The sequence below is a fragment of the Taudactylus pleione genome, unplaced genomic scaffold (assembly GCF_031769625.1).
Source record: "Taudactylus pleione unplaced genomic scaffold, aTauple2 ptg000139l, whole genome shotgun sequence".
Taxonomy (NCBI): Eukaryota; Metazoa; Chordata; class Amphibia; order Anura; family Myobatrachidae; genus Taudactylus; species Taudactylus pleione.
In genome coordinates this window covers 1,160,539-1,177,422 of record NW_028284541.1, presented here as the reverse complement: position 1 = coordinate 1,177,422, position 16,884 = coordinate 1,160,539, and positions in this window count along the sequence as shown.

Below are 16,884 nucleotides of genomic sequence, written 5' to 3'. Positions count from 1 at the left end.
CTATTAGAAGAAAGGATAAATTGGTAGTGGAGGACGTCAGCATTGGAATAAGATTTTCTCTGTTGGTGCTCAGTGGTACAGGAGCACTTTTGCAGGTGACGGATGTGTTTGAAGTACAATGTTTGGAGTTTGGATAGCTGAAGATGATGTACGGTAGTTGAAAATGCAGTTAGTGTAGTGTGAAGAAAGGAAAAAGGAAGTTATGGTGAGAAGAGGATCAATTTGAAGATGTCGCTGTGTTTGGTGGAGGGGTTTCAGTAGACAAGGCAGAAAGAAAAGAAGTTATAGTTATAGAGTGCAAATAATGAGTTGTTAAAGGTGGAGATGGAGCAGAAACAGATGCACATCATCGAGTTACATCATAAAAAGGTCCACTGGGAGAGATCAAAGCAAGTCGTGAGAGTAGTTTAAAAGGCAACACTATCGGTAGAGCTGCCCATGGAAATGTTGACATTTCCAAGAATCAGAGTTAGTAAGTCAGTTGATACGAAGTAAGATATCCCAGCTGTAAAGCTGTCAAGGATGTCATGAGGATATTAGGATTGGGGTTCATTGATGTAAAAGATGGAACTTACAGTAGAGACATTTGATTAGGACTTCAAAATAGGAGATAAAGGGTTCCAGAGGAATGACTTTGAATGTACAGCTAGTAGATGGCCACCAGGTCCAGCAGTGTGAATGAGGGAGAGAACCCTATAGCAGAGAGCTGCAAGTATCAGTGGTGGCAAAGAGGCTGAAGGATTTAGAAAGTAAAAGGGTCATGGATAGATGTAGGGGAAATGGGGGGGGGTGGAAGCAGAGAGATATGAATGAGGTTGGAAGGTTTAGAGGTATGTACTGAGTGAGAGTGCTTGAAGTAGCATGAAATGCTGCCTACAGCCAAGAGGATGACTTGGGTGAGAAGGAGAACCATGTATGATGATATAGGGATTTGAACCTGTGCAGGCTGGAATGAGAAGTGGGTTCAGAGAGCAGAGCATTTAAAAGGTGCAAGAATTTGTAGTGTGTATAAGGAAAGAGTTGAACTGAGATTAGTGTCGAACTGAAGCACTTATGGCCCATTTGGGGAATGCAGTGGTGGGTGGCCATGCTTAAGGGTTGTTGCCAGTCTCTATAGGGGTTTTGTCAGCCACCACAGAGACTTGACCAATCATTAAAAAGGACAGGGGTGTGTTGGGACTGCTAAGTGTGATTGGCAAGAGCACAAATCTTGTTGTTTCCATAGAAATGAACCAAGACCCTATGTTCATCCATGGTCCTGCTCCACCATGGAACTGACCAATTAATCAAGTAACAATGTATAATTTGAGTGCATAATCTGGAACCTGGCCCTAGGGGGTAGAGTGTGGCCCTCAGGCAGTGGGGCCCACCTGGGATTTCCCGTGTATCCCTGTGGGACAGTCTGAACCTGTCTGAGATGTTGGAGAGAAGGAACCTGGAGGTAAGTAGGAAGAGGTTGGATAAATTAGGAAATGGGTGGGTGGTGTGGGACAAGAAGATATGTGCTATAAGAGGGAAGACTATGAGGGATTAAACAGGGGTAGCTGAATCAGATATAGGGCTGTAGAAGGGGCAATTGTAAATATGGAAAATGCAAAAGGAGTGACCGAAGGAGTAAATTAATATATATTGTATAATCTCTAGAAAGTGCAAAGATTTATTAGTAAAGGTGGAAAGCAGAAAGTGGGCCCATCATACCGGGTGTGTGAAATAAGGAGTGGTAACGGGGGGAATGTTGTTGGAAATATGTGTGTACAGGTGCGGTGGTATTGAGGAGTCATGTACACACCAGCAGATGCCTTAACACTAGAGACAGCCCAGTTGCTTAACTAGTTGAATGGTTTATTTGAGGCTATATGATGTACAGCTATACTCACTGTGATGCACAATGGTTGTAGATGAAGCAGAGCTTGAGTGGAGCAGGATCGGATACAGCTCACCAGCTGGTGAGTGTATACTGCAAGCGGGTAGCGGTGTAGGGTATTGGAACAGCGGTAACAGCAGGAATAACGCTCTCCCGAGCTAAGTGGGAGATGTCTTACACAGTAACAGGATGATGCAGTGCAAGCTCAGTAACATCCTTGACGTCCATCTCGGAAGAGCAAATGAAGCCTCCCTGGAGGAACAAAATGGAGTCTGCGCAGTAGCACACTCCATTATCAACAAATGTGAGATCACAAAAAGCATTAAAAATACATTGTTAATAAACAAGTATATAAAGCAATGATAATCAATGCAATAAGCATTGCCAAGGCGGTGCACAAAGCTGTCCCAGGAACAGGAGACTGATGAATTGTATCCTCTTGTAGTAGTGCTCTCCTAGATAGATAAGATTATTCAACTCTTGTGAAACTGTCATTATACTATATAAATCTAAACACACATTGGAATGCAGAGTGCATTGGGAACTCTGGGCCTGATTCAGAGCCGCTCGTAAGCGGCCGCTCGTTCGCTCCAAGCGAAGTTTGCACATCTGCTCATGCATATGGGTCGTAATGCGCATGCGCCAACCAGTCAGTGCGGTCGGAAAACGTGTGTTCGCAAAATTGCGAGTGCCTGCTAATTTGAGTGACAGGATGAGACGTTTGTGGGTGGTAACAGGGGAAGGTGCTTGAAAACGAGGAGTGGAGATCCGAACGCAGGCGTGCCAAACGGTCAAAACGAGCGTTTTAAGGGTGTGCATAATTAACAAAGCAGCGTCATCGACCACGTCACTTGGTTGTTTCTTAGCCTGAACTGTTCGCATGATTGCGGTAGGAAAATCCAACCACAGGCACTGCGAGCAGTTCAGATGCCTTTCGATGTACTCGATTAAACTAATAAATAGCGGAGATGATGTAGGATGCGAGCGGCCAGGGGGCGTCTTTACAAAATAGCGAGCGCATGTTTCGTTCGCTCGCTCAGACATAGAGGCGTCAACAGACCGCAAAGAGCGAGCGCTCAATTTAAATAGCCGGCCCCTTTTTCTGAATGAGCGAGCGCAAATAGCGTCCGGCTCTGAATCAGGCCCTCTGTGACTGTGGTGGACATCGCTGTGGGTAGGCTAGCCGCAGGTTGCAGCGTCAGGCTAATCTCGCTAGGCTTCTGCAGATTATAGTGAAGTGTAGTCAAGTACAGGGTGACAGTGGTTCTGGCAACACTGTTACCAGCTATTATATAATTGTGAAGGTTGGGGCTGGCAGTGGGAGATTCACAAACAGTAAACAAGTGAAGGTCAGGGTCAGGAACAAGCAAACAAAGTAAGTACAAGCTGGGCCAGTACATAGGATTCAGATGGATAATAAGAATTGTGTGCCTGTCGCAAGCATTGGCTATTCACAAAATGAGCACTAATGGGCTCCCTATGTTTAGCCGTCCCTGGAGGTCTGAACCTAGAAATACTTATTCTGACTTCACCATGTTGGGCTCTTTTCAGAGTCTGTGTCCTGGCATCTGGGGTATGACACTTTGCCGCAAAAAGGCATTGCAAATTGCAGCAATCTGCAACGATAAGGAATGTATTTTGGGGGGCTTTTGCATAAATATGAACAAATAAACCCGACAGTGCTGCTGCTCTGACTTGCTAATGTGGCCTGATTTAGAGCTAATGTCCAGCTTCTTTGTCTCTTTCAGAGCGCTCGCTCTGAATCAGGGCGGCATTTTTTTTTGTGAGCCGGCCTCCTGGCCGCTCGCTAAGCTGTGGGTGACCACCCACAGCTTTTGCGAACGGCCAGGTGATGGTCGCGACCATCGGTCTTGAGACGAGACCCTTGTGGTAGGGTCTCGTGCGTCGCAAGCCCCAGTGAGCTTCCGGCTCTAATAGAGCCGGAAGCTCACTACTGAGGCCGCCCACCAGACGGCAGGCGTTCCTTCGGGAACACCTCCATTTGGCCAGCCACTCCCCCTGCCCACCTCCAGAACGGGGCGAGCTGTCAATCAAAATCGACAGCAGCCCCGTTTTGGTGCGAGACCCGTAGCGACGGAGCGCCCGTCGCTGGCTGGGTCTCGTGCATGCGCACGCCGGAACCGGCATGCGCAGTTAAGGACCATCGACCCGCTTGCGAGCGCTGTTCGCTAGTGAGCGGGTCTGAATCAGGCCCAGAGTTCCTTCAAAGGTTGTCTCTGCATTGATGGCATATTGTGTTTAATACTTCCTTGAGTCTTCCTGAGTACCAGGCACTGTGCCCCTTCTGGAAATTATATGTTTTTATTGTTTTTGGATTGGATGAATCTGCTATAGTGCTGGCATCCTCCCATCCATAGGAACAGAAGTTGCTCATTGTTCTATGGTAACATCCAGTCCTGCACAATGTATTATAATGATTTGAGACTACTTCCGTTGTTGTAGGGGTACCCAGGGAGATATGTGGTAACGTGCAGCAGCAGACAAGTGCAGTCGATGTGGAATCTACCACTCAGTTTGAGCAGGTAGTGTCACGACCAGAGTTTCTCAGCATGGTGGTCGACTAATATTACCTGTGAGGTCACTATGGCAGGGGCGTCTGGCGGTGGCGCTGGTATTTGGTGAGGGGCGTTGGCTGTGCGTGGTTCAGTGCGGGCATGTTATCACTTAGGGCTGGTGAGGCCTGGTGGTGCTTCCGTTCCGCTCCGTCATGGGCGCCGCCATCTTGCCTCCGGTCACGTGACCTAATCGCCCAATCCCAGTTTGTCACATGCTCTCTCTGGCCAGTCACGGCACAGCACTTAGTATTTAGGGAAGTTCAGAGCCTCACTTCATTGCCAGTGCAACGTGTTTCTCAGCATAACTGAAAGAGAGTTCCTTGTGCTCACCATCTGTTACCTGTGATACGCTACCTGCCTGCCTGCTTGTCTGCTCCAACCCTGCTGGACTTCCCTGCATCCTCGTTTACCTTCCCCCTGCACCTTTCCTCCACTGACACTCTGCTGGATAATCGTTCCTCCATTCTTCATTTTCAGCCACTACATCTGATTTCCCCTGCCTGTCATTAACTGGACATTTCCCTATTAACCAGTCATTACCTGGACAATTCCCATTGTCTGCCTCTACCTGGACATTTTCCATTGCCGGTCACTAACTGGACTTTTTCCCATTACTTCACCACTGCTCCCAAGTGCACTTAGTGCTATATCTGGACTTTAGTTTTTGTCATATTCATATCTATCAAACCACTCATTAAAAGTTCCACCTTTTCAGTTAAACCTGCTTCAGTGTCTGCTCCTATCACCACCCCGGGCCCACAACAAAACCAGAACCTCACAGTTTGCACTGGCCCCATGAACCCGGCCACAGAACAGGAGTCTGGAGTAGATTTATTTCAGTGCATTGCTGGCTGTTTGGAAAACCTGGAAACCATGCAGCATCAAATGGCTCAGTTTTTACAGGAAATGTCTAAAAGACAGGATAATCTGCAAACCTCCTTATCCTCCCCTGGGGTAACAGTCTCTACGCTCTCTCCTGCATCTGGAAATACTGGTAATGGGACTTCTCCTCGCTTACACCTTCCTATGCCCAGCAAATTTTACGGCAACCCTAAACTCTGCCGGGGGTTTCTGAATCAGTGCGACATACATTTCACCTTACAGCCTGATAACTTTCCCACTGCAAAAACTAAAGTTGCTTACATAGAGTCTCTGTTGTACGGCTCAGCCTTGGATTGGGCTTCCCCACTCTGGGAGCATTCAGATTCTCTGCTAAATAACTATACAGCCTTTGTGTCATCATTCAGGAGGATCTTTGATTAGCCCGGACGTACTGTATCAGCTTCATTTGGTATTATGACTCTGAGACAAGGAATCCGTTCTGTCAGCCAGTATGCCATACAATTTCAGATTTTAGCATTAGAGCTCAAGTGGAATGAGGAAGCCCTCACCTCAGCCTTTTGGCATGGACTCTCGGACCGACTAAAAGATGATCTAGTCACCCGTGAGCTTCCCACCAATCTAAACAACATGATTTCGCTCTGTAATAAAATTGACCTCAGAGAACGTCAGGCTGAAAAGCACAGGCCTGACAGGCAAAGGTCATCTACCCTTCCCTTACCTACCTGTCCATCCCCTACTCCTGTGGATGAAGTTTCATAACCTCCAGCTTAGTTGACAAACTACAAATTTCTTGTTCATCCCTCACTCATGCGATTTCCTTGACTGCCGTGGATGGTTGGCCTCTGGCTAATGGAGTTGTCACCAAGGAAACTCTACCAGTGCTAGTCCATATTGGAGCACACCATTCTAAGTCTTTGAAGTTTTTAGTGATACCTGAGGCGTCCCAAGACATTATTTTAGGACTACCCTGGCTACGCTTGCACAATCAGGATAGACTGGTGTTCTATGCAAATTCTTTCATGGGGGACAGACTGTCAGAAATCCTGTCTTCCCAAGATACGACCTGTAAGGAAAACCGCTTCATTAATATCTCCAGCAATTCCTATGGAGTATCAAATGTTCACTGATGTCTTCGCCGAACAACAAGCGGATGTCTTACCTCCTCACAGACAATGGGATTGTCCTATTGACCTGCTGCCTGATCAGATGCCACCTCGTGGTCGCACCTATCCAATGTCCTTACCAGAGACCAAAGCAATTTCTGAGTACATCCAGGAGAATTTGGAAAAAGGATTTATTCGCCCCTCCACCTCTCCTGCTGGAGCTGGGTTCTTTTTCGTTGCCAAGAAGGACGGTGGCTTAAGACCTTGTATAGACTACCAAGGCCTGAACGATATAACGGTCAAAAATTGATATCTGCTTCCACTAATCACAGAGTTATTTGACAGGGTCAAGGGGTCCATCATATTCTCCAAGTTAGATCTGAGAGGGACCTACAATCTCATTCGTATTCGCTCAGCTGACGAGTGGAAGACCGCTTCTAATACTAGGGATGGACATTTTGAATACCTAGTGAAGCCTTTCGGCTTGTGCAATGCCCCCGCTGTCTTTCAGGGCTTCGTTAATGAAATTTTCCGGGATCTATTATATGTGTCAGTCGTTGTCTATCTGGACGACATATTGATTTTCTTGTCTTTTCTAGAGGAACATCATCACCATGTGAAGGAAGTGCTGTCTCGTCTGAGGAACAACCACCTCTACTGTAAACTGGAAAAGTGTGTCTTTAGTGTACCCAGTGTGCCATTTCTTGGTTAAATCATCTCTTGCTCCAGCCTAGAAATGGATCACAAAAAGTGCTGGCAATCCTGGATTGGTCCTGTCCTCAAACCATGAAAGCCATCCAGAGACTACTCGGATTCGCCAACTATTATAGACGCTTTATCAAGGGATTTTCATCACTGATGGCTCCCATTATGGCCCTGACCCATAAAGGCGCTAATCCTGCCCTATGGTCACCCGAGGCAGAGACAGCCTTCCAGCTTTTGAAACAAGCCTTCATCTCAGCTCCAGTCTTAAGACAACCAGACCTGAATAGACCTTTCTTGTTAGAGGTTGATGCCTCATCAGAAGCAGTAGGAGCGGTTCTATCCCAGCGATATGAAAACAACCGAGTTCATCCCTGTGGGTTTTTCACCAAGAAGTTCTCTCCTGCCGAAAGGAACTATGCTATAGGTGAACAAGAACTCTTGGCAGTGAATTTGGCACTGAAGGAGTGGAGATACCTACTGGAAGGGGCTAAATTTCCCTTCACTGTCTTCACTGACCATCGGAACCTCCTCTTCCTCAAAAACATCCAGTGTGTGAGCCCTCATCTGGCCAGATGGGCAATTTTCTTTGCTCGCTTTCAGTTCACCCTGACCTTCCGATCTGGAGCTCTTAATCAGAAAGCAGATGCTCTGTCTAGATCTCTCCTCTGTAACGACAATTCGGTGACCCTGCGTAGTGCCTCTATCCTGGAGTCAAGAGTGTTTGCCACCATACAGATACAGCCCCCTACAGTGAAAACTTTTGTGGCCCCAGAGTTAAGGAAGCAGCTCCTCACCTGGGCTCACTCCTCTCGTTTTGCAGGTCACTCAGGTACTCGAAAGACTCTGGAACTTTTAAAGAGAAGTTATTGGTGGCCGTTCATGAAAACTGATGTATTGGAGTTTATTTCCTCTTGTGCCTCAGGTGCTAGCATAAGTCTTCGTGTCAAGCCCCAGCTGGTGAATTGTTACCCCTGCCTATTCCATCACGTCCATGGACACATCTTTCCATGGACTTTGTAACAGATTTACCTAGCTCTCAGGGTTACACCACCATCTGGGTTGTGGTAGACCGATTTTCGAAGATGGTTCATTATATACCTCTAAAGAAACTGCCTCCTGCTCCTGACTTGGCTCATCTGTTCATCCAGCACATATTTCGCCTCCATGGACTTCCTACCGAAATAGTTTCTGTTCGTGGCACTTAATTTGTGGCAAAGTTCTGGAGAGCCTTATGTTCTGTTCTACAAGTAAAGTTAAACCTCCATGGCCTATCACCCTCAGAGCAATGGATCCACAGAGAGGGTCAATCAAGATCTTGAGACCTTCCTAAGGATCTTCATGATGTCATCCCAAGACAATTGGTCTGAATTGCTACCATGGGCAGAATTTGCACATAATGCCTCATATCATTCCTCGACAAATCAAACCCCATTTCAAATCGTCTACGGTCTGCACCCTCGTATTCCTGAGTTTCGAAGCCTGCCTGCCTTTGATGTGCCAGCCGTGGAGGATACTGTACAGAGATTTGCATCTAATTGGGCTCAGGTACGTTCTGATTTGGAGAAGGAGTCCTCCCGTTATAAACTTCAGGCAGATAGGAGACGTAGGAAGGTACCTTGCATGCAAGTTGGAGACCAAGTCTGGTTGTCCACCCGGAACATCCGTCTCAGAGTTCCTTAGATGAAGTTTGCTCCCTGGTTCATCGGACCCTTTTCCATCACAGAAATAATCAACCCTGTGGCTTATCGCCTTCAGCTGCCTGCTTATCTAAAAATTACAAACTCATTCCATTACTCCTTCCTAAAACCCCTAATATTGAACAAATTCTGCAAGGTCCTTCCTGTTCCCCCTTGCATCCAGACTGAAAGGGGCATGGAGTTCGAGGTATCTCAGGTCCTGGATTCTCACATCCGCAGAGGACGACTGCAGTATCTCCTGGATTGGAGGGGTTCAGTCCGGAGGAGCGCTGTTGGACCAATGCTCGAGATATCCATGCCCCCTACCCTGGTCAGGAGATTCCATACTGCTCATCCGTAAAACCCTGGTGAGTGTGCTGAGGCCACCCATAGGGGGGGTACTGTCACGACCAGAGTTTCTCGGCATGGTGGTCAACTAGTATTACCTGTGAGGTCGCTATGGCTGGGGGCGTCTGGCAGTGGCGCTGGTGTTTGGTGAGGGGCGTTGGCTGTGTGTGGTTCTGTGTGGGCATGTTGTCACTTTGGGCTAGTGAGGCCTGGTGGCGCTTCCATTCCGCTCCGTCATGGGCGCTGCCATCTTGCCTCCAGTCACGTGACCTAATCGCCCAATCTCGGTTTGTCACATGCTCTCTCTGGCCAGTCACGGCACAGCACTTGGTATTTAGGGAGGTTCAGAGCCTCACTTCATTGCCAGTGCAACGTGTTTCGCAGCATAGCTGAGAGAGAGTTCCCTGTGCTCACCACCTGTTTCCTGTGATATGCTACCTGCCTGCCTGCTTGTCTGCTCCAACCCTGCTGGACTACCCTGTATCCTACATTACCTTCCCCTTGCCTGAGTACCTGAGTCTGCTGTTCACCCTGCACCTTGCCTCCACTGACACTCTGCTGGATAATCCTTCCTCAGCCTGCATTCTTCATTTCAGCCACTACACCTGATTTCTCCAGCCTGTCATCAACTGAACACAGTGTCGGACTGGGGCATGAAGGGCAGTGGAATGCAGTGGTAGGGCCCCATGCTTAAGGGGTGTGGTTATCCAGGGGGGTGTGGCCAGTCACCCAAAATGCTTGGCTAATCAATAAGTCTGGTGTAGATTCTATAGAAGGGAACCACTCACCCATATTGTTCAGTGGTACCACCAGATAACTGACCATCTAATAGAGTAACAATGTATAATTTGAGGTCTGGAACCTGACACCTTGAAGAGGGAGTGGGCCCTTAGGCAGTGGGGCCCACCGGGGATTTCCCTTGTACCCCTGTGGGCCAGTACAACCCTGACTGGATATTTCTCTATTAACCAGTCACTACCTGGACAGTTCCCATTGTCTGCCTTTACCTGAACATTCTCTATTAACCAGTCACTTCCTGGACATTGTTCATTGCCTGTCACTAAGTGGACTTTTTCCCATTACTTCACCACAGCTCCCAAGTGCACTTAGTGCTATATCTGGACTTTAGTTTTTGTCATATTCAGGTCTATCAAACCACTCATTAAAAGTTTCACCTTTTCATTTAAACCTGCTTCAGTGTCTGCTCCTATCAACACCCCGGGCGCACAACAAAACCAGAACCTCACAGGTACAGTCCTGCAAGATGATCCAATGGAGGAGATGTATGAAGCTCTGGAAAGTGATAAAGTGCAGAGTGATAACCGTCAGGCCACTCAGCTCCCAACTGTCATGTTACAGGCTGTGTTTGAAAAATGACAGTAAGGAGCTGATTGGTTGGTCGTTTATCACTCTGCACTTTATCACTTCCCAGAGCTTCATACATCTGCTCATATATTTCAAATGACCACTTTAAGGTTCTGTGTGTAACATTACCGAAGTGCCTGGATATCTGGTGCATTTCCGATCTATATCTCTCACAGTAACTAACAGCAACTGTAACATCACTAGCAAAGATCCAATGTGTGAGGAAATAATCATCTTAGTAACTCTAGCTTCCTATACATTATTATTATTATCCTTTATTTATATGGCGCCACAAAGGTTCCGCTGCGCCTTACACAGTACATAAATGAGCACACAAGAAAAACAGTTAATAGTAATATAAAACAATGCAGGACAAGGTCATGGTTTATAAACATAGCTGCATAACACAAACAGCAGGGCCTCAGCAACCAAATGATAGGTGCCAATTGGGGAGTTAGGAGTAAAAGATACCAAATATCCCCCTCATCTCTCTCACCTCTCTTTTCAAGTATAGCATGTACTGTAGTACAACAAATTAAATAACTAAAGAAACCAAACATGGTTGTAACTCCCATAGGTGCAGCTGCTATGGGGGGGCTGTCTTTCATATCTGCCCCATGTTTCTATGTGAGTTTTTCTGCCACTGGGCGGTACATGAGACCCTTACAAATGACACTATTGGGCACACAAATGACTAGTTACTCCCGCCCCTGAAACCAAACGTGCTTATATATGTCCAATATTTATTCCCAGCGCTCGCTCCACGCCTAAGCTAAATTCCCACCACACCTGCTGCAGAATAATGAAGAGGTAATTGCCCACCTCACACGATCACTAAAAGATAGAAATACAATTCTGCGCTGGTGTGTTTTGTGTAACTTATAAAAAATATTTATTCAGTAATACATGTCCCATAAAATCAAGTATATAACAACTTGTACAAGAATAGCAACATTCAGTTACATTAGCACAATAGTACATCAATGTAGCACAAACATTGCAACGTTAAAATAATACAAAGAAAAATAAAATGTCCGTGATTATGAAGTAGCAGAATAGCTTAGATATATTATTAAATGTCCAAAGCCCAACCTTCTAAACCAGTAATAGCATTTTTCATGCAGATAAAAAATACTTATATTGTAATAATCAGCAATAGTCTTATTTTAAATTATTTCAGTTTGATGTAATTATTAACGATGGAAATGCCTCCTGTAAGTATATTGGTATGAGACCCGATATTTAAACGCTGGGAACACACATGAAGTAACAAGACTCTGTAAGTATTTATTGTCCTTGTTTAACAAGAGCGCACCCGTAGTTGGTATGCAAAGTCAGTTTCAGCTGTGGTGTGTCCCACTGTATAAGCCGGTTCGTGTGCTTAGCGGGCCGTTGTATGTTACCTCTGCTGGCGCTCGGTGTATTCACCTGTGCAGCGCTCACTGACCATTAGCGTCTCCGGTCAGCCGGCCACAATATCTGACAGGCAGGTATTCTGATGAGCTCACCGCTAGTCCCAGCATATCAGGGTCTGCACGCGCAGATATGATAAATTGTAATGAGAACACTATTTAAGTTAATATACTAACAATAAAAATATTATTAAAAGTAAATAATAAAAAATAAAAATAATACTAATAATGATAATAAAAATATGATAACAATAATAAATTGACAAATATGATCCATAAATCTATCTATCTATCTATCTATCTATCTATCTATCTATCTATCTATCTATCTATCTATCTATCTATCTATCTATCTATATAAAAATATGAGGACCTGTCCACCAGAAAGGATACGTATGGAAAGTGTATACATTACATGTGTGTATGCATATAAATACACACACACACACCTTCTCAAAAAAGTATATATAATCACCATAGTAATTCATTAACACTAATAGGAATACCACCAAAACAATACCACTAATGACTATAATAATGGTAATGACAGTGTTACTGCCATAAAATATTATTTTTATTATTATTACCACTATAGATAATTAACAACATGATAATAATTGTTCTCATATAGTCTCTTGCATTGTACTGTATATATCGCCTCCATTGACCGAACTCATACCAATATACATACAGGAGGAATTTCCATTGTTAATAATTCCTTCAAGCCGAAATAATTTCAAATAAGACTATTGCTGCTTTTTACAATATAAGTACTTTTTATCTGCATGGTATAGAAGGTTGGACTTTGGACATTTAATAATATATCTAAGCCAGTGATTCCCAACCTCGGTCCTCAAGGCACACTGACAGTCCTGGTTTTAGTGATATCCATGCTTAAGCACAGATGGTTAAATAAAAAAACTAAGGTACTAATTAAGTCACATGTGCTCAACTATGGCTATCCTTAAAACCTGGACTGTTAGTGTGCCTTGAGGACCGTGGTTGGGAACCCCTGATCTAAGCTATTCTGCTACTTCATAATCACAGACATTTTATTTTTGTTTTGTTTTATTTTAATGTTGCAATGTTTGTACTACACTGATGTGCTAATGTAACTTAATGTTATTCTTTTACAAATTGGTATAAACTTGATTTTATGGAACGTGCATTACTGAATTAATATTTTATTACACAAAACACACAAGCGCAGAATTGTATTTATATGTTTTAGTACCTATATATGTGTAAAAAATTAACAAACGCTTGCTAAGTAATACATTATTGTACAACTACATTAAATAAATTAAGTATTTTAGTCAGGGGCGTAACTAGGTGTTTGAAGGCTCCACAGGATAAGTTTATAAGGACCCCTATGTACCACCCAATGGTGAAAAATGTATATAACACATGTAACTTTAACAAGGAAGATTGGCCCCCGTCAGCTCTGGGCCCCATAGCAGCTGCACCCCTTGTACCTATGGTAGTTACGCCCATGATTTTAATCCTCGTGACAATAAAGCTTGAAAAGTTTAGACATTACTGGGGGAATTCAATTAGACCCAATATTTTTTCGGGTTACGGAAAACTGGTGTTTTTCTTTTTTTTTTCTTTTTAAATGCCCAATTCAATTGGTTCCTGTTTTTCAGCCTGAAAAAATATTTTTTTGGGTGGCAAAACTATATATGATCCACATTGACGCATCAGATAGGTGAAAAAAAATGCCCGGTAAGTGTTGGCTTCCTGTCAGCAGCCCAGGAGACGCTGCTGTGTGCTGGGCTGCAATGGGACCAGGCAGACTGCTGATGCTAAAATATATATTTTTTTACTGATTTCCAACTAAAGTTCAACTTTTTTATTCTAAAATAGAATTTCTCTCAATAGACTGTATTCTAATTTACCACAAAAATGTGGGAACAACAGAATTTGCATCACTACTCTCTGTATACTGTAACGTCAATCTCTTTCCAAAAAAGCCTATTTCGTGATTTTGGGGCATATTTATCAACACTTGTGGGAAATCCCCCCAAAACAGCTATTTTCAGAGGATACCTTGAAATATTAAGTATCCATAAAAGTAGCCCCATAGGTGTCTATGATGGCTCCTAAACTACGGGATGTACCAAGCTCCGGAAAACCATTGCTTTCCGGAGCTTGGCCCAGATAGGTAACACCATCTTTAGTTGACATTAGCCATTGCAGGTTACAGGCTACATTACAGCAACACACCCCCTTCCCGAAGAAAAACGCTGTGTGCTGGGCTGCTGTGAGGGGGGGGGGGAGCGGCGCCAGACCAGGGCCCCCGACGGGTCCCTCAGGAAGCACGGGCCCGGGTAATCTGTATCTGCCCCCCCCCTCTCGGCGCCCCTGGGCATATTTATAATGGGTGCAGGGTGTGTGGTGCACACGGGCCCCTGGGTCCGGGGGGGGGCCCGCACCGCACACCCTGCACCCCTAAAACTTACTTCTCCAGAGTCCCGCATAGGCTCTGGTGTCTGCGCCTGTAAAAAACGGCTGGAAAATGGCCGCTGTGGCCATTTTCTTTCATTTGCGCATGCGCAGTACAGGGAAAATGGCTGCTGCATCCATTTTCCCGGTGATCTGTGCATGCGCTATAGACTCTGGGCGCACTCTAGTGTCCAGAGTCTATAAGTGTGGCGTTGACGGCGCATCGCTCAGTGCGCAGCAGGACCAAGAGGAGGGGGCCCGTGTCGGAGACTGCACACGGGCCCCCTCCTCTCTAGAAACGCCCCTGTGCACATGTATGTATGGATGTCCCACATGTGCAGCAACTCTGCCAGGTCTGAACCCGGAAGTAAAGTGATTGTGTAGGCGGCCCCTTTACTTCTTACTGATCTCCGGCATGGACTGTTATTGGACCCTGTGTCCCAGTGACTGTAGCTTAATACATTCCCCTCCAATAAAAGAGATTGCTTACTGCCACCATATACTGCGATAATGAGTCTTAATCTTCTGCGGAAGCCTGAACTTCATAACACATATACGACCCATTATGATATATTAATTTAATATATTTGATCTATTTTAATCATAATGACCAATATCTTGTCTAGTGTGAAACATCTTGAGGTTTTGTGTTAATATGGGGAGCATATAAATATCTTACAGTGAGAAAAGGTGCCTGTTTAAAATTGATGCCTAAACAAGTTTTCCTTAAACAAGCAATAGACCTGTGAGGTTCTGAATTTGTTGTGGACCCGGGGTGGTGATAGGAGCAGACACAGAAGCAGACTTAAATGAAAAAGTGGAGTTTTTATTAAGTGACTGAAAAGACATGGGAATGGCAAATAAAAAGTCCAGGTATAGCACTAAAGTGCTCTTGATAACTGTAGTGGGGGTTAATGGGAAATGTCCAGATAGTGACAGGCAGGAACAGTCCACTAAACAAATAAGGTGAGCTGTAACAGAATGCAGATATGATGAGCTGTAACGAGTGCAGGTATGGTAAGGTGTAACGAATGCAGGCTGAGGTAATGAAGTCCAGCTGGGAGTGAAGGGCGGCAAGGTGCAGGGAACAGCAGGTTCAGGTACTCAGGCAGGTGAAAGGTATGTGGAGGGTGCAGGGTAAATCCAGCAGGTTGGAGCAGGCAAGGTTCAGGCTAGTAGCGTAACAGACAGGTAGGCAGATAAGGCACAGGTACTCTCTCTCTCAGCCGCAGCTGAGATACACATTGCACTGGCAAGGAAGGAAGGCTCTGGACCTTCCTAAATACTCAGTGCCGCGCTGTGACTGGCTGCAATGAGCACATGACCTACCAGGATGGACAGCCGGAATCACATGGCCGCAGGCAAGATGGCGGCGCCCATGCCAATGTAACGGAAACACCACCAGACCTCACCAGGCCTAGTGACAATGTGCCCACACAGAACCACACGCAGCCTATGCCCCTCGCCAAACACCTGCCAGAGACCCCCGCCATAACGACCTCACAGGTAATACCCGGTGACTACCATGCTGAGAAACCCTGGCCGTGACAGTACCCCCCCCTTATGGGTGGCCTCAGGACATTCACCAGGCTTCTCCGGATGGGCAGCATGGAACCTCTTGATGAGTGCAGGAGCATGGACATCTTGGGCATCGGTCCAACAATGTTCCTCTGGGCCGTAGCCCCTCCAGTCCAGTAGGCAATGCAACTGTCCTCTGCGGAGATGGGAATCCAAGACCTGGTAGACCTCAAACTCTATGCCCCTTTCAGTCTGGACACGGGGAGAAGCAGGCAGGACTCTGTGAAATTTGTTTAGCACCAGGGGTTTCAACAGGGAGACATGAAAGGAATTGGGAATTTTCAGATAAGGGGGTAGCTGAAGGCGATAAGCCATGGGGTTAATGACTTCTATAATGGAGAAGGGCCCAATGAAGTGTGGAGCAAATTTCATGGATGGCATTCGAAGTCGTAGGTTCCGGGTGGACAACCAGACCTGGTCTCCAACTTGCATATGTGGTATTTTCCTACGCTTCTTACCAGCTTGAAAATTGTAAAGGGAGGACACCTTCTCCAGGCCAGAACGAACTTGAGACCAGATTGATGCAAATTTCAGTACAGTGTCTTCCACAGCTGGGACATCAGAGATGGGCAGACTTTGAAATTCAGGGACCCGAGGATGAAGGCCGTAGACCACTTGGAATGGTGTTTGGTTCGTGGAAGAGTGGTAGGAGGCGTTATGAGCAAATTCAGCCCATGGCAGCAATGCAGACCAATTGTCCTGGGAAGAAGTCATAAAAATGCTCAGGAAGGTCTAAAGGTCTTGATTAACCCTCTCAGTGGAACCGTTGCTTTGTGGGTGATAAGCCGTAGAAAAATTTAGCTTTGCTTGCAATACAGAACATAAGGCTCTCCAAAATTTTGCTGTGAACTGAATACCACGGTCAGAGACAATCTTAGCAGGAAGACCATGGAGACGGAAAATATGTTGAACGAACAAGTGAGCCAAGTCAGGGGCAGAAGGCAATTTCTTTAGTGGTATGTAATGGAC